This window comes from Carettochelys insculpta, chromosome 8 (genome assembly GCF_033958435.1).
Source record: "Carettochelys insculpta isolate YL-2023 chromosome 8, ASM3395843v1, whole genome shotgun sequence".
Lineage (NCBI taxonomy): Eukaryota > Metazoa > Chordata > Testudines > Carettochelyidae > Carettochelys > Carettochelys insculpta.
In genome coordinates, this window is record NC_134144.1 from 7,330,667 (window position 1) to 7,349,600 (window position 18,934).

At 41.6% G+C, this 18,934-nt stretch overlaps 1 protein-coding gene across 5 annotated transcripts in view; it reads left to right on the plus strand.

The window, feature by feature from the left end:
- ERBB4 (erb-b2 receptor tyrosine kinase 4) overlaps positions 1-18,934 on the plus strand; it is a 932,933-nt gene that overhangs the window by 319,143 nt on the left and 594,856 nt on the right. Inside the window, exons 2-3 of one of the 5 annotated variants that reach the window (XM_075001177.1) lie at positions 3,068-3,123; positions 8,223-8,417. The exons of the other annotated variants lie outside the window; for them this stretch is intronic. The gene's annotated coding sequence lies outside the window, so the exon portion shown is untranslated. The remainder of the gene's footprint in view (positions 1-3,067; positions 3,124-8,222; positions 8,418-18,934) is intronic. 5 annotated transcript variants of the gene reach the window in all.

The window sequence follows — 18,934 nt, forward strand, 5'->3', positions numbered from 1 at the left end:
TAAATATATTCTTTTCATCTCCCTTCCCCACCCTCAGTTCGCAAAAATCTCTGAGGTAAGTCAGGAAGCAACTTAAAGAAGTTCATGTGTGACAACAATGTAATTCACATAAGGAGAGGCCAAGAAGTCCCCGTACAGTACATTCTAGTTTCACTAAAATAGATAGGAGGAAAGAGAAGATCGGTCCTACGTTATATATGAAAGTTATAGGCTAGTTGTTTCAAACTCAGATTGCTCCGAAATAACTTGTTACTGCGAAGCTGTTGATTGTTTCCTCTTTACTGTCCTCATTTTGCAGCATCAACAGATTATGCAGTACATTCCTTATGGAATGCAATTATGGATATAGGCCCAAAACAAACCCCCTGTTCCAAACAACCTCCAGCTTTTGAGATAGGCAGGATTTGGAAATCTGCACTTCAGTGCTTCTGATCAGTGCATCAGGATGATTGTGGAGGTGTGAATTTTGCAGCTTGTGTCTTTGAATATAACCCCCTTGAATTTGGCTATTTTGTATCTAGATCTGACTGTTGCATTTTAGGTCCATATCTAGGGCAGTAGCAAAATTAACTAAAACTTAGGAATTCAGCGAAAGGATTCATTCTAGGAGATCTTACCCCTGATAAGTCTTGTTCTCTTGATTTTCAAGACTCTCAGGCTTCCTTTTTGGTTATGCTTCTGGCCAAATGTATAATTAACAACGGTTAATATACAGTCTTCCCCCACCTTACGAGGGTAATTTGTTCCTGAAAAACTCCTCTTAGGGCCAATTCTTGTAAATCGAAAATGTAATTACCATTAATTTCAATGGGAAAAAATTTTATGCATTCCTGAGCCCCAAAATTTCCACCCATTTATGCTAAAACAACACCAAATCCCATTAAAATGACGACAATAACTTCAGTAGTTAATATTAGTTATCATAAGACAACCTAACAAAGCATTTTCCCTTAATTAATTACTCTACAATATGTCTGTTTACCTGCAGAGACAGGGGAACGGAAATCAAAAAGCGCCTGGGAGCAGGGTGCAAATCCGGGTAGCTGCCCGCGGCTGGAGAAGCGGGGCCGATGCAAGGGGGCGGGCAAGGCAGAGCAGGGCATGTGGTGGCAGCCCAGCCTGAGCACAGCTTAGGTTAAGTGGAGAGGGGGCAGTGTCAGGGGCTGGCCGCATGGGGAGCTAGGCAGGCACAGGAGGCCCCCAGTTGGCAAGGGGCGATGCCTTGCTCACGTGGGGCTGTGCAGCGGAGAGGCCCCACCAGCAGCGGCCGAGGCACTAAATGCAAAGGAACGCCACAGGCAGCAAGCGGTGCCCGAGGCACAGCTGCACAGGGTGGGAGCAGTCACTCCCTAGCCGCCCGGGAAGTGAGTGGCAGGGGCGGGGCTGGGATGGGCTGTGCACCCAGCAGCCACATCTTGCGGGAGCACCTGGGAGCCCACGACCACCAGCTGGGCCGGGGCGTGCCGCTGCTGCAGAGCCGAGGTGGCTACCCAGACCAGCCACAGGTAAAGGCTGGGCCGGGGGCTCCAGGAAACTGCTGCCAGGAGCTGCCGAGAGACATGCTGGGCGGGATGCAGCTATGGGTAATCATTGCCTGGAGCTGCAGCCTTTCTCCCGCTGCAGGGTGTTCGTGTCCCGCTGAGGCGCACAAAATTGAAATAGGTCCTCGTAAATTTGAGGAAATGCCTTGTAAGAAGAGGTAGGGGTTTTAAATCAAACTCCTTGGAAACTTGAATTCTCATAACCCGAATGGGTGTATCTCGGGGTATGACTGTATAAACTGCAGTTTCTCAATCTGAGTATTGATGGGAGCACAATTCCTTACTGTTGGTTTCAGATCATATGATGATTTTTTATAAAGGTAGAAATACTAAAAAGGTCTAGCTTTAAAGGAAGAAGATGCATCAGGGTTTGGATTGGGGAGTGAAGCAGAGACTTCCAGAGCTAAAAATATGAGTCTCTGTAGCTTGAGCTAAATGTCTAAGATGAACAGCCATGAGCTGTAGGAGAATCTCATACTCATTGGATCAGGAGTAAAAGGGGACATGGAACACACTCTATACAGTGAGTAACACCTTATGAAAATAAGAATGACCATACTGGGTCAGATCAATGGCTCAGTATCCTGTTTTCTGGCTATGACCCGTGTCAAGTGCTTGGAATAAAATGAACAGGGAAATTGAGTGATTCACTCCCCTCACCCAGTCCCAGCTTTTGACAGTTAGAGTGTTATAGAGACTGAGAATACGGTGTTGTGTCCCTGACCATCTTGTCTAATAGCCACTTGTGGACCTATTCTCCTTGGACTTAGCTAGTCTTTTTTGAACCCCATTTTTTTTTTTGGTCTTCAGAATATTCGAGAGCAAGATGTTCCACAGTTTGGATGTGGTGTTTGTTTTAAACATGCTGCCTTTTAATTTCATTGGGCAGGTGACCCTTACTTCTGGAATTATGCGATGGGCTACATAAAACTCCACTATTCACCTTTTCCACAACATTGACGATTTTTATAAATCTCTATCATATTTCCCCTTATCTGTCTATTTTCTAAGGTGAGCAGACCCATTCTTTTGAATTATCCATACGCCTAGTGGTTTTTGTTACCCTGCTGTTTGCGTTTACCAGTTCTAATGTATCTTTTTTGAGGTGGGGCAACAGGAACTTCATGCCACATTCAAGGTGTAGGTATTCCATGGATTTATGCACTCCCTTTTTTTGTCTTAATAGCTATGTTTTGCTTTATGGTTCCTAACAGCTTTTTTCACTGCCTCTGAACATTGAGCAGATGTTTTCCAAGAGGTATCCATGGTGACTCCCAGGCCTTTTTTGAGCGATAGCAGTTAATTTAGAGCCCATCATTTTGTATCTATGGTTGAGATTGTTTTCAAAAGTGTATTCCTTTGCAGTTATCAACACTGAATTTTAACTTTCATGGTTTTTCCTCTGCCCCTCCCCCAGTTATGAAAGATCCCTTTGTAACACAGTTAAATCCAAAGCTAACTGTGATCTTGAGAAATTTTGTATCATCAGCAAACTTTGCCATCTTACTGTTTATCCCGTTTTCCAGATCACCATGCTACATTAGCGTCGTGTCAGGTTATTACTCTACTGAAGCCCTGTACTGTGAGTTCTGTTTTAAAGATACTAATGAATGGTTTGCATGGAGTGTGAAATGAATTACAATGGATTTAAAACCATGACAGGTTTATTAAAACAATCTGACTTACATGGTCCTCATTCCACGGCAGAGATTATTTCTGGTATGGTATATTTTAAAATAAAGGATGAGAACGACCCTTTAGGCTCAGCTGGCCGTACTCTTTGTTGGCATGATAATGGACAGGAAAACCCTACATGATCATTGAGTTTGGAACTTGCATTATAACCTTACTTACATTATCTAAAATACAGGAATTCCTACAGAAGCTGCTTTGAGGTAATAGCAAGGCTTTGGGGAGATAAAGAATTTGTGTGTTTCTTTGCTCCCTGAGGGACTGATTCATGCTCTTGTGTTAAGCACCTCCCTCAAGAGCAGAGCCTCACTGTACAGTTTGCAGGGCAGAGGGTTCTGAGAAAAATAAAACACAAGGATGCAAGAACATACTATGACACTACCCCCAACTGCCATCATCGTCCTTATGCCCTTGAAAATCTGAAACAGGAGCAAGCCTATAGACTGAAATAGAAGGTTACAAATGCTCTGGAAAAAAAAACTTGCTGGACTGAGTTCAAATGAAACTGGAATGGGATTTTGCTTATGGTTGATAGTCATATGATCTACATTCTCCTTTTCAAAATAGACTTCCTGAGCAGCTCCTAAAGTACTTTTGCCACCAAAGTAACACTGAAGAATATATCAGAGGAGTAGCTGTATTAATCCGTGTCTGCAGAACCAATAGAAGTCCTGTGGCACTTAATAGACTAACAGATGTTTTGGAGCATAAGCTTTCATGGGCATCTGATGAAGTGTGTCTTTGCCAACAAAAGCTTATGCTCCAAAACATCTGTTAGTCTATAAGGTGCCACAGGACTTCTCTTTCTACTGAAGAATTTTTTTTTTCTCCTTTTGGAACAAGACTTTACTGAAATATTAGCTGCATGAGAGAAAAAGAGTAATGTTTAAAATAGGGACTTGCTTCACAGACATTTATATGGAAACTTTATTAGGCCACCATCATGAAGAGTTTATTGTTGTTTAATACTGAATACTATAGAGAATGCTACCCTAATGTGGCCAGTAATATTATAATTAACTTCTGTATTGAAAACTGTATATAAAGTACAACAGCCTTCTGGAAAAGTGGGTTATAAAATATGATCATATATTATGAAACTTCCAGGACTTCTCAAAGCTTGTCTAAATATTCTGGGGGCAAATCCTCCCTTGTTTGCATTATTCACTTGAACAGAGTTTCACAATTACAGCTGAGGGTCTTCGGCTGTCATCGTGATGCACTGATTGGAAGCTCTGAAGTTCAGGTGTAAAATGAAAGTTTTATTTTAATTACTTATTTTTATTTCCATAGTTTCCTTTCTGTCTTATAAAATATTCCCAATCCAAGCTCTGAATGCATTTCCCATTATTGAAAAGCATGAATTGAAGACTAAACTTTAAATAGTCTCTGAATCCTGCTTAATTTCTCAGTCCTTCTTAGTGATTTATGTCTTCCCCACTCTTCCCCCACCCCCTAGGGGAAATGTAGTGGCCAGAGAGGCCTTGTAATGTGAGCTGAGGTTCAGCAGATCTCAGCTCTTCTCAGTCAATGCCGGGAGAAGATTCCGCAGTTGAGCACCCTTCATTGAAGTGGCTTGTCTCCTGCACGCCAAGATTAAACCAGAGAGCAGTGAACTAAAGGGCTTTGGGTCAGTCCTAGGATGGGGACACAGGTTGTTGCCATCGTTAACTAGAACATGTAAAAAAAATGGAGTGTGGTTGGGAATTCATAGCCATTCCAGATCTTCAAAGAATCGTTTAGCTATCCTGGGCCCAGGCCATTGAGTGCTTTGAAGGTAAGAGTTGAGACCTTGAGTTTCACTTGATATTCTCTGGGAAGCCAGTGCCCAGAGTGGACGACTGATCTGATAGGCACATGCTATCCTGTGTCGATGAGAGGATGAGTGTACAGTGTTCTGTATCAGTCTTAGTTTCCAGAGCATCCATAGCGTCAAGTCCTAGCTAATTATCATAGCACACTTGACCTGCAGTTGCTGGTCTAACGACAGGAGCTAGCTGAAAATTAGAAAAACAAACTAATCAAAAGGTTTGAAATTTCAGTCATCTCCCTTTTGCTGGTTTCCAATTGGATCCATTTACCATTTTTTAAATTGTGTGTGTTTTGATTTTTTTGAAACTTTTCAAATTTATAAATGTTTGCGTTGTCTCCTTTTGCCCCTTTTTGACCGTCCTGAGAGTTTTGTTGAACCAGACAGCAAGATTAAAAATGAGTCTGGTGCTTAGAACACTCGCACAGAGAGCTGGAGATCCCAAGTCAAATCTAACTGCTCTTTACGTATTGTAATTGAACAGTTTGAAGAGGCAAGACTGAGGGAGCCCCATCCATGGTAGAATATTCCATAGCAAATTGCATGTGGACCTGCAATGTCCCAAGTGACTGACTAACCACTGGGCAAAAGTTATGAATGGAAGCACCACCGCTTCTTCCTTCTCCTCCTATTGTGTGTGGAGTGAGACCGGGCCTAACACATTCCCATAAGAAATTATGGAGGTGTCTAGGCCATGAGGTGGTTCCCATGAAATATTAATCATAGGTAGATGCCTTCCTGCAGCCTGAATTTAGTCACCCATCCCCATGAAAGGGGAGGGGCTTAGCAAGTGGACATCTCCCATTGGCTAGCCTAGGTGGCTCTCTGCCTTGATGCTTTGTGAATCACAGTATTATTCTTAAGATTTTCTAGTACCTACATGTTAGGCATTGTGATGCTCCGTGTTACAGTGCCTACCTAAGTCTTCTATAGATGTCACATTTTGTGCCTGACCAGAGTTAGGAAAGCAAAATCCAGTCCTTTTTCTGCTAAAAATTCTGGGTAGGTAATTTCTGCTCTGTTTACCTTGAGGATCCTCTACTGTCAAAAAAAAAATCTGTATTACCAGCATATGTCACAGGGAGAAAATAATAACCCAGATGAAATATATAGGGGACTTTGATGACAGAATAGGTGGGTAATATATCTATTGGTATTGTAATTATTGTACCACAGCAGTGAAAGAGACAGCAGCCGTAATATTATCAATTACAGCAGAGTATTATCTAAAATATTCAGAGAACAGCTGTGCTGTGTTTCAGCTATTGCAATCTAAATTGTGTCACCTGAGAGAGATTTTCTCTCCGCTTTCTCAACAAACATTATAGTCAGCTGAAGTCTTGCTAACTTTAGCCTCAGGGCTGAGCCTGTATGCTTTATCTGAGATGTGATTGCCATTTTTGACAGAGAACCTAATGCATGTTTTATTGTTGTGTATTTAAATTTCATTTGGGGGTGGCAGAGGGAGTATTGTATTAAAGAAGAAGAGTGAATAAGTTTTTATAATACTGTCTTTTACTATTCAGGAATGGGAATGGATAGGCGGGAGATTTAGTCACATAGTTGATTTACAATCACCTTTTGTTGTGGCTTTTTTTTGCCCCATCCTCTGGCTTGAAAGAAACTCTCGATGTAGTTTCTGCCTCAATTAGGCCTAGTTATGCAAAAGCACCAAAGTATGTATTTAAATCCATCCTTGTTCAGCTAACTACTTTAAGCATGTGATTAAATATTTAGCTGAATCAGGACCACATATTGTTTCTACAAAGACGGAAATTCAGGGGGCTATGTGTACACTACAGTGAACTGTTGACAGAAGTTATTGTTGGAAGAAATCATTCCACAAAATTTCTGCTGACAGACCCCGTCCACACGCAAAAGTGAATCAAAAGAGCAATCCGCTCTGTCAACAGAGAGTGGCTGGACTGCCCAGCTGCTCGCTCAACAGAACGGCCAACCAGAAGCTCAGCAAGCAGGGCTGCCCAGTGAATCATAAGCCCTGTCTGTCGACAGAGGGCCCTTGTAACAGTTATATGGCTTTAAAGGCATTCTTCCTCACAGTGGAGAGGCAGAATACTGTTGGCGGAAGTGCAGAGTTTTGTCGACAGACTGTCAACAAAATGCATTTTGTGTGTAGACACTGTGGGTTTTGTTGACAAAACCCTCTCGTGTAGACGTAGCCATGGAGTCCACATGTCCGAAGAGTATAATATGACATATATAGTTTCAACACTTTATGTCATGAGCCTGCATTACTGTAGTACTTTGAATAACAGTTGCAAATCTCTTTAGCTTCCCACTTACGTTTGAATGTGTCTATGGGTGTGTCAGTGCTAGAGTTAGGAGATGTAAATTCCAGCTCTCGAGGAGTTTGACAGACGTCTGGCTAAGAAGAGGGAACCAGAGCTCTGCCATGCCAGCTGCAGCAGAAAGCACTGGCCAAGTAATCCCAAAACCAGGAAGTAAATGGGGAACAGTTACAGGCCTCCTAAGTCTCAGGGCTGTATAAACCTGGCAGGAAGGAAGTAGAGAGAGAGAAGGGGAGGAGCCTGGGAGTGGAAGGCTGTTCTTTCCAGCTAGCTGCAGGAGTTGGCAGTTGGTGTGCTCAACCGTGGTATATAAAAGCTGGTGGGAACTGACACAGACAATAAAGGGCATGGCTATTTGTGCAAGAAGGAGGTTTCTGGCTGGTTTGTGGGTTCAAAAGGAGCCCAAAGCTGAGGAGACAGTTACAAGGAGAGACAGCTTATGCCAACTGAGCGAGCATACTAAAAATAGAAATGCAGCCACAGCTGTGAGAGGAGCTAACTTGCTCCAAGCATCCAGGACCGTTCCTAGGACTTTGGGTAGCTAGTGCCTTTCATCATTCCCACCACCAATGCTACACTTCTGTTTTTAGCACATTACCTTGATCAGAGCTACCTTAAGTATTTCTCCTTGAGCTGGAATTTACACTTCCAGCTCTGACGTAGAGAGAGCCTATGTTTGGTCAAAGGTACAAGTATTGTTAGTCATTTTAAGGAGAGGTAGCGATTAGAATAGGGAACTGAGAGGCATGCGTACTTTTTGGTGACTCTAATATTGACTCTGATTAATGTGTGAAGCAGCGTTACTTTTCCATCCCTCAATTTCCCAAGGAGGATAATAATTGTTTTTATTTTTTTTGTATGTATGTGAAGTAATTCAAGATTCCTGGTCATCATGAAAAAAATATTCTTGGGCCTGAAACGAACTGAGGATTTTCAGCTGCTACTACTCAGGACTGCATCCATTATCATAATTCTGGAAGCCCAGGAGGTTTTGTAGATGATGATTTTATATTAACACTAAGCCTTTTTCTTTGGGGTAGCATTTTCTAACCACCTGTTAAGAACGTAAGGATTTCTTCATCCTAAAGTTATACTTTATATAGCTTGTACATGTACAATATGAAGTGTATGGAAATTGGGTAATATCCCTCTACATAATTTGGGAGCATATGCATGTGACTAGGACTTGTATGTTTGCAAGCGTGATTATTTGGAATGACCTCTGTCCATTTAGTTTCAGGTAATGAACAGAACGCAGTCAGAGTGTAATATGCCAAGTGTATTAGCTCTTGTAAAATGAATATAAAAATGTTTGGAAGGTTGATTTAGTGAGCTCCTGTAGTGTGGATTTTTATGTAAAGCTAGACTAGAGAGCACTGGATCTGCGTTTCTCAGTATCAGTTCCCAGTATCATTCCTGTTTCCAGCTGCATGGGAAATTTTTTGAGCTGGAATCTAATACCAATTTAAATTCTGGATAATCTGATGAAATTCTGTGCAATTATCATGACTAAACCCCACCAATTCCCTGCTACTAAATAGCCTCTTCAAACCATTGTTTTCATATACTGTCTCTGGCTGTCTAGTGTTTTGAGTTCCTGCCAGATTTGTTTTTTCCTTTTTTGTATGAAATTGCCTCCGAATACCTTTAAAACTTAACATAAAGGGATGCAGATGTTGATTAAGCCTTATACCTTTAAGAATACTGTATACAATGCCCACAACCTGGTTGAGTTGCTGATTTGAATTGTTCCACCTCATGGTCCCCATAAATTAATTGTGAGATGTTACATTAATTTTACATTTATTAGTACAGCTTGCCAACCACAATCATTTTTAAGGATGTACATTCATCAACATATCAAAAGATTTCAAACTGAACTTGAATTCCATTTGAATTGGCAATGGGCTCTAATCATTATTATAAGCTTCCCATCTCAGTGTGTCCTGCTTCTGAGGAATTTTTCTGTTCTTCAGTCCAAATTCTGCCTGGATTAGTGTCATGAAAGATGACATTCAGTTCAGTTAACCTAATTGGAGTCTGAGGTGCCACAGTTGATACGCAAAGGATTTGTTTTTTTATCTGATGAACACACTGGTGTTGATAAATTTCTCGCATAGTGGCTGAGAAAAAACACTTCATATAATTTTGTCTCTTTTAGACTCCAGAAGCATGTGCAGTAAATCTTAGGGTTTCCTGATTATTATCATGTACTATTTATTTCCATAGAACTTTGTGAATCAACAATTTTGATTCCATAACCTCACCCTATCCATAGTGGACATTACATTCAGAATCATTTGCAGAAATGAAGTTCCCTTTTGTAAAGAAGGAGGAGAAATAGCAATTGAAATATCTTTATCTTTCCTCTTGAATGATAGTTCTAATTGGAAATTGAGACTCTTGCTTTTAAAAGTCTTTTCATAAGACTCTCTCCTACTTCATTAAATTGTTAAATGAATTTAGCAGGTATTAGTTTTGAGCTTTATTAATTGTGACTTGTTTTTCATTATGAGATAATTGTCAGTCTTGAAACATAACTGCTGAATATCTGAGCAGCAGCAAAACTTTTCAGAGGGGAAGGGGAGGAGAGAGACTGAAAGGTCAGTTGCATCAAAAAGTCTTATAATAAATTCTTGCCATACATAATTAAAGATTCTAAGGAGCAAGCACTTTGTTTTAGGTGCACACTACAGTTTAAAGGCTGCTTTAAATGAGAGAACACAGGTAGGAAATTGATGGAGAACAGAGTCTAATCAACCTTTAGAACTGCCACTAAAGGGAATATCTACACTGGGGAAATTTTCTATCTGGTTTCAAAACCAGTTAAGCTAAAACAGTTTGAAAATTTGTTAGAGCCCTAGGGCTTTCAGATGGCACAGCACAGGCACATGCAATTCAGGGAGAGTTTAAGCCATCTTTGCTCTCCAACCAGCCCAGAATCCTAAAATAGCTGCTGTATAGGTAGGCTGCTCAGGGAGCTGCTTTGAGGTACAACAGCTCAACCTGAGATGGCTGTAATACCATTGTGGTGGCCTCACACCCCATATTGCCTATGCCAGGGCTAGCCAGGTTTCCTGTCATACATGATACCTAAGTCGGGGAATTCTCCTCTGGTCAGCTCCACTGGGGGGAAAGACTGTCTCCCATAGTATAAACCTGGGCCTGAACTGTTTGTTAAAGTGGCCTGAGTTATTTTTACTGAACTAGTTTCATTGTCACCCAGAGGAGGTTAAATATGCATCATCAAGTTGTCTTCAAAGTGTCTTCTGTTAAAACAGTTTGGCTAGCATAGACTGGCTTAAGACTGACTGTTTTTTAATGGTAGATACCATTTTTTCTTCGTAGGCAGGCTCCGAGTGTGATAGGCAGCTGTAGGCAATGAAGCATGTCCCCAAGCTGAAGACTAACCTTGTTATTAGTCTGGAATAAATCTTAAAAGTTTGGACCCTGAATTGTTTGTCCAAGTAAAATTCTCACGTCAGCTCAAAGGCAGAGAAAAGTGTGACCCAGCCGTTTAAAAACAGTGATATTAGCACTTTTTATTTTCTGGATGTATGTTGAAAAAAAACATCTAACTCTGTTCTAAGAGACTGAGCTGTAAAAGAGAACTGTGCTGAATGGCACTGGCAGAACAAGTCTACACTAGCAAAGTAAGTTGACCACAGACATACAATTCTAGCTACGGCAGTTGCGTAGCTAAAATCGACATATCTGTGCTTGGCTAACTTGGCTGTCTGTACCGGGGAAAGTTGACAGGAGAGTTTCTCCCGTAAGACCTTCCTTACTCCTCATGACTTGCAAGGAGTTCAGGGATCGACTGCTACCCCTGAGAGGTCAATTTTTTTTGTATCCATATTAGGTGTGCGGACTCAAACTCTGTCAGATTGACCCTGAGTGTGTCGATCTTCTGGGGTAGTGTAGACATAACCTGAGATTCTTAAGGAGAATGTGCCTGGTCTGTGTGGCTGTTAGCTCGGAGATTACATTCCTGCCATGGTATTCATTCTCTGAAATTTTGTCTATTGTTTGATGAGCTAAAGGAGTAAAATATCACCCTACGGAGATTCTTGAGGATGATTCTATGGAGACATACTTCAATTTAGCCCTGAGGAGACTAATTAGTAATAGATCAGTAAATCAGACACATTATCTGACGGAGGGCTACAAGAAGGGAGATGGATTAAAACAGTACAGTGGAGATGAATAGGCACCTACCAAGACTGGGGAACCTGCCAATCTGAAGATAAGGGGAGAGAAAATTCAAGTATAACCCTTTTCTAAGGTGTGTAGTTTTCTGACAGAGACCTTAAGGAATTGATCTCGGATAACTTTTGTTTACCTTACATTTGTTTACATTGATGTTTCATCAGTAAATGATCGTTTAGGCCCCAATCTTGCAGCTGGCATCAGGTAGGCATATTGCTCAAATTGCAGGACTGGAGCTTTAGATAGCTAGCTTCCTGGGCAGAGGGCCCACTCTGTGCATTCCATTGAACCTGTATAAATAATAGATTTTATCTTGCTTCACCAACCACTTCCTCTGGCAAATAAAACTCTCGTTTCCGAGCTTGATCATGGGACTACGGACAGGAGTAAACAACAAAAGACTGGCACCCAGCTCAATGGCACCTCCCAACCCCTTCACCAACCATTTAAAAGTTTTACAACTTTGCTTACACTTCAAAAGGGTATTTTAAACATTGTTACAAGTAGTAGGACAGGCTTTTATGCAAAGAATGTCTAGCTTGCCTAGCTAGCTAGTAAGGGAATTCGTTTTCACAAGCCTCATCTGGAGTCCACATTTGTTCACAAGTAGATACAGTTACTTTGAAAAGCTAACCTATATCTTTTCCAGAAAATAGAAGGAAGTTGGATACGCATTTTCACAGGTGTATTTTTAAAGTTCTTGCCACAGAGTTCATTCCATTGCACTCAGTGAAGCTTGTGATTATCTCAAGACAAATTGCCCTTGTATGAAGTAAATAGAAATGTTGCGCTTGTTTGAAAATTTTATCTGGTGTTTTTCTGGGCACTGACTTCATTTCATTCCCTGCTTGTAAGCTGCACACTGTAGATAAATTACATGTGCTCAAGTTAAACAAAAGTGCTTTTTTGGGCGGAATTTCCACTGTCTTCCACAGTTGCTCTTGAGTGATGAGGACTTTGGGATTTGATTCAATATAAGGAGAGAAAAAAGAATAAATATGAACTCTTGATACAAATATTGTCCGAAAGTTCTACATTATTTAATCCTAAAAAGGGAGTACTGTTTTCTTTTCTAGTGGTGTTGGCATGGTAGCCGAGAAATCTGGCTGAAGTGCTAAATTTGTTATGAATGAGGATTATTATAATTAGTTCTAGTTGACATGGACGTCTCTCTCTGTGCTAAAACTGTGAGGGATCCCCCCCCAGATATGCCTAGCACTGGCTGGCTGTCAGCTACAAAATGAAACACCTGTGTGCTAGATAAGACTATGCTCAGCTAATCACCTGTGGTACGTGCCACCCTGCCAATTTTAATCGTTGACTTACATACATATTTATGGTATTGGGGAAGTAGTGTCCACTAAAGAGAGAGTTACACAGCACAACAGGAAATGTTTGCACTGGCTATCACAATAAAAGAATAACATTTTGTACTTCTGTAACACGGGCTTTTTGTGCATCAAACAGTTAAATAACATCACAAACATCCTGGGAGAGCAAGTCACCACAGCGAAAGTTAAACAAACAGTAGAAAATTTCTGGACCCAGCAAATCAGTGGATGTTTTTCCACTGTCTACAGTTGGGCTTGAATTTCACCCAGAAAGGTTCATTGATGTGGCCAATTTCACATATGAAGTCCATGCCAAGCCCAGAATCAACCTTTGACTCTTGAAGGTGCCATTAGCACACTTTTCTTTCACTGATTATAGTGTTTATTTATTTTAGAGGTACAGTAGACTCTTGTTTGTGTGGAATCTGGTGTTACAAGTGATCCATAATTTGAGCCATTTCTTTGCAATGGGGGAAAAAATACAGAACTATAATGAAGCCAGTGAAGACCAAGGCACAATCCTTTCACATTGTTGTCAGTGTATGTGAAGTCACTTTTCAGAACTGTGAAGGACAAGAAAACAGTAATACAGTGCGACATACAGCAACATATGCACACTAGTCACTGTCATGAGCTATTCAATTTTTTTAGCTTTAATTTTTACAAATGCCTCAATCTACCATTAGCTCATAAAATAGGGGTTCCCTAAGCACAATAACCCCACCTCCCAATGTATAAATTAAATCAGGAAGTGATTTCAGTAAAATAAATGTCCACTTTTAAAGCCTTCAGCCGTCAATTCATACGCTGTCACAAAGCAGACACATGATCCAAACTAGTCACTCTCAAAAATTCATGCACCTTCAACATACCTTCACGAAACCTTCCCAGCCATGAAACAAAGGCTAAGGTGATGAGGCCATGTTTGAGTGCTTTTTGGGGAGAAAAGCAGCTGACTCCCACCTCTACCCCTCTCACTGGGTTCCTACAGTTGGGGCTGTCCATGGGGTAACAAGGGGCTCTGGCTCCCAGCCTGCAATGCTGTGGGACTGGCAGGGGCTCTAGCTTTGGACCCTGCACTGCTGTGGGGCTGCCGAGGGCTCCGGCTCCAGGCCCTGCTGGTAGAACTTTGATGCAGAGATACATACCACCAGAAAAGAAGCACTGAGCTTGTTTCTCATGCATGTACATTTGTGTGGACTTTTTTTTTTTTGTGGGTGGGGGTAGGGGAGAAGAGGTTAGGTGAATCTAGTCTGTGCCAAGAATTAAAACAAATGCCTTCCCCGCCTCATTTTATCTGTTGGTAAAACTCAACAAGTGCACATGATCATCATCATCATCATCAATAACCGTTGGTGTCTGATGCCTCTCTCACTACTTCCTTCCATCTTTCCCTGTCCAGTGTGGCTTAGTTTCTGTAGGCTAGCTCTGCACCAATCTACTATATCATCTATCCATTCTCTGTGGGTTCTGCCTCTCCTATTCGAACCATCCATTATGCTGAATACCAGGGTCTTGATTTAGTTGTACTGGCATCAGATTTCATTCGTATTGTTGTTTGACGGTCAGTGCATCGACACACATCTGACCAACCCTCCTCCTTCATCCAGGCTTGGGACTGGCATGGAGCTCATAGAGGCTTCATGCAGAGTTAACTAGTGCACACCAGATTCTTTTTACAATCAAATGATCGATCCCACTTGGTTTGCAATTCTTATATAGGCAAAATGCTCATTGGCTTCAGTGTGTTTCTCTGATGGCTCCCCTTTGGTCTCTTTTCTAATGTTTCTGTAGCGGTTCTGAATGCTCATATGAGAGACTCTTTGATAACTTCAGAATTGTCAAGTTTTCTTTAAGAACTTCATGAACTGATGCCAAACGTGCTTTCTCTTTTAAAAAGCCTTATGTCAGTCTGTCTACTGCTATTCTTATTTTCATTGCATTTAGGCAGTTCAGGTACAGTATAAACTTGAAAGGCTTGTCTCAGAACCCTATTGTATAGGCACAAATCAACATCTGCAGAACATTGGATGGATTTGCAGTTTGATGAGCTTGCACTGCAGGTATGCTCCCTTCCACCTATTCCCTAAGTAACTTCTTAGCTACACAACCTCCATTTCCCTTCACCTTGAAGATATCCTCTCCCTCCACAACAAGGAACTAGTGGCCATGTTACTGCAGACCACACTGGGCTCAGACCCACAGGAAATACAATGGGCAGTGGCCAGATCTCTTCTGCAAGCCTTCCCTCTGACTTAATGCCAGGAAAGTAGCTCAGTGATTCGCACGCTGGTCTTGTAAATCCATTTTTGTGGGTTCAGTCCTTGAGGGGGCCTTTCAAGGGTCGGGGACAGGTTAGATTTAAAAAAAAAAAGAAATCTGTGAAGGATGATGATAGGTTCTGCTGTGAGTGCAGGGGACTGGACTCAATGACTTCTGGTAGCAGGAAATGCCAAATGCTTCAGAGGGCATGAATACAACAGGCAACCACTGAGAGATTCATCCTGTCACCCATTCCCAGCTACTGGCAAATGGAGACAATAGACATGCAGAATGTGGTTTTGGATGCTTGTCCATACTGGCTAATAACTATTGAGGGACTAATCCTCCATGAACTTACCTAGTTCTTTTTTGAACCCCATTATTGTTTTGTCCTTCATATCATGCTGTGGCAAAGAGTCATAGAACTCTAGAACTGGAAAGAACCTTGAGAGGTCATCAAGTCCAGTCTCCTGCACTCATGACAGGACCAAGTACCATGTAGGTTATCCCTGACCTTTGTTTGTCTAACCTGCACTTAAAAATCTCTAATGAGGGAGGTTCCACAACCCTCGGTAATTAATTATAGTGCTTAAGCACCTGGACAGGAAGTTTTTCCTAATGTTCAACTTAAATTTCTTTTGCTGCAATTTAAGCCCATTAGTTCTTGTCTCGTCTGAAGCTAAGGAGAACCGTTTTTCTCCCTTTTCAAGTACCTAAAAGGTTGTTACAGGAAGGCTTTTTAGCCTGTAAAGTGTCCCAGCACTGCTTGTTGTTTCTTCTGTTTTTTTTTAAATCTGCTGCCTGATAATTTCAAGATCTCTTTATTGATGCGTTCAGCTAATTTTGAACCTATTGTTTTATATGCATATTTGGAATTATATTTTCCTGAGGATGTTGCTCTGCATTTATCAACACCGAATTACATCTGCTGTAAGGATGACACCTGCTCCTCAGCCTTTACTTGCTTTTATATTTGTGTATTCTGTAGAAATGACCCACTTATTCATGGCAGAGTTTTGGGACAAAATAATGTAAGAAACACTTTCCCTGCAGTAAAAACATTCAAATAGATCTGTCATGGCAACTGCCAGGCATTGTGTATTTGGAGCTTCCTAGCTCCTAATTCTGTACATTTTTCCACTTTCTTTAGAACTGTTGTGCCAGAAAAGAATATCATGCCTGTAAGACTAATCTTACTTCTCATAGATATTGCTATTGTGAACCCCAGTTACCCAGTTTTGTGAAATCCCTTTGTAATTCTTTGTAGTCTGCTTCAGACTTAATTATCTTGAAGAAATTTTATATCATCTGCAAATTTTGCCATCTCACTCTTTACCCTTTTTTCTTATGAACGTGCCAAATAGCTCTGGCTCCACTACAGACCACTGGGGAACACACTATTTACTTTTCTCCCTTCTCACTGTTTATTATGAGCCTTTGCTTCCCATTTTTGACCGTTCTCAGAGGAGTAGCCATGTTAATCTGTAGAATGTTACCTAACAAATAAAATTGTTTGTCTTGAAGGTGCTACAGAACTGCTTGCGGTTTTCAACTGGGGTATCCAGCAATACTTTTGGTATCATTTAATGATCCTTACCCTATGTTAATGGCAAGGCTTTTGCTAGCTTAACACCCTGCCTCTGTGTACAAACTCCCTACCTCAAAGGATGCGCTGCTCCCAGATTCCAAACTCATCTCATATCATGCTCAGTTCGTGTTGCAGTTAAGAGCTCTGTCTTGGGCAAGAGTGAGTCAAGCCCTGGTACAAAATTCAGCGGGGGAGGGGTGGGTGTCTCTAGTTTTCAGCACCCCCAAATAACAACATTTTCAGCCAACCATGCTGCATGTGACAAGTTTTACAGATACAGTCTTGGATGAGAGTCCAGTGGAAGGCAGCCAAAATGATAAGGAGGCTGGAGCACATGACCTACAAGGAGAGGCTGAGGGATTTGGGCTTATTTAATTTACAGCAGAGATGAGTGAGGAGGAATATAATAGCAGCCTTCAACTTCCTGACGGAAGGCTCTAGAGAGGATGGAGAAAGGCTGTTCTCAGTGATGACAGGTGACAGAACAAGTAGTAATGGGCTCCACTTACAGTGAAGGGAGATGGATATTAGAAAAAACTATTTCACGGGGAGGTTGGTGAAACACCGCAATGCATTACTTAGAGAGGTGGTGGAATCTCCATCTCTAGAGGTCTTTAAGTCCTGGCTTGACAAAGTCATGGTGGGGATGATTTAGTTGAGAGTGATCCTGAGGTCTCTTCCAGCCCTAGGACTCTATGATGTCTGCAACAGCCATCTTACAAGTATTGACAAACCCATAGCCTCATACAGACGCCCCCAGAGAATGAGATTTTGGAACTGTGATTTAGGATTGGAAGTGCAAAGAGAGGGAAAGAAAAGGATTCTAAGGAAGGGAGAGAGAACGAGCAGACGCGTATGTTGAAGAGAAAGCAATGTTGAGAGAGGAGTGGCATTCAGGGAAAATATAAGAAAACAAACAGAGACTTTGAACCAGAGGAAACAATCATTAGAAACCTAGAGTGAAAACTGTAGGCCAAGATATACAATAAAGAAAAGCTGGAGGGAAAGTGAGAATAAAATAAATTAAAACACAAAACAAACAAAAGCTTACCACCTACACGTTTCACCACAGTATTTCATTTATAGTTTCTTACCTAAGGAGGAAAAATATTAAAAGGCATACGTTGGAGTACATACTCCATAAGGAAGTGCTCTGTGGTGTCCATGTAATGAGTGATACATGTACAGAGTAGTTGGCATCGTGTGGCTTTCTTAACCCCCTGGTTGGCTGTTCTGAGGTTCCCCTGCCTGCTGCATTTGTGAGTTTAGAGAATAGACCTGTGTTGGGCCTTCTAGCCTCTCAAGTCCTTAGAAGTCTTAAAACCACTCCCCTGTAGACTTTGGGATACCCCAGGCAGCACTCCTCCATAGCCAGCAGAAGGTGCGACATTACCTACAGTGACACTGCCCTACCCCTTTCTGTCCGCATCCCTGTTAGCATGGAAAAGGGAGGTTCCAGTGTGTCTCAGTACTTGCCTGTCTTCAGAAATACACACACTCTCCATGAAGACAGGACCCCATATGTGTTGCTTTTAGTAAAGTTGGTTTATATTCACATTTGGCCAAGAATAAACAAAACAGTGTTATGGTCCCCAGGAGTACACATGATATGCTTCAATTATTTGGTGCATTATATCAGTGGCAGATGCTACATTCCCTCATATAAAAAAAGGAAGAAGATCTCTGAACAGTAAAACCAATTTTTTTGCTTATACATGGTAATTATCACCACTCTTTCATTTCAAAGGCATCTGTCTCGCATTCTCTAATTGTGATGTGTTGTAATACAATTTGCATTGCATTTTGTTCCTTAGCATTACCAGGAGAGTGTCAACCACTGCGACAGTTAGAGAAGGCTGTAGAAGAAATCCCGTTGTAACCTTCTGTAGAAAGTTGCTCTCGTCTTTCCAAAATATCAAAATAGCGCATCTCTGAGAGATTCCAGCTGGACTGGTAAAATAGTTGTCTTATGCCATGTGCTGCATTATATGATGCCCTCTCCTGAGCGCCTGATAGGATTGTAGTTGGGGCAGAGTGGAAAAACAACTTACAAGTGGCAGCTCCAGGAGCTCCCATGCTTGCATGTAGGCATGACAAAGCACGCCTACATGCAAGCACAGGAGCTCTGGAGCTGCCACTTGTAAGTTGTTTCTCCGCTCTGCCCCAATTACAATGCCTATGTCCCCCAGAGG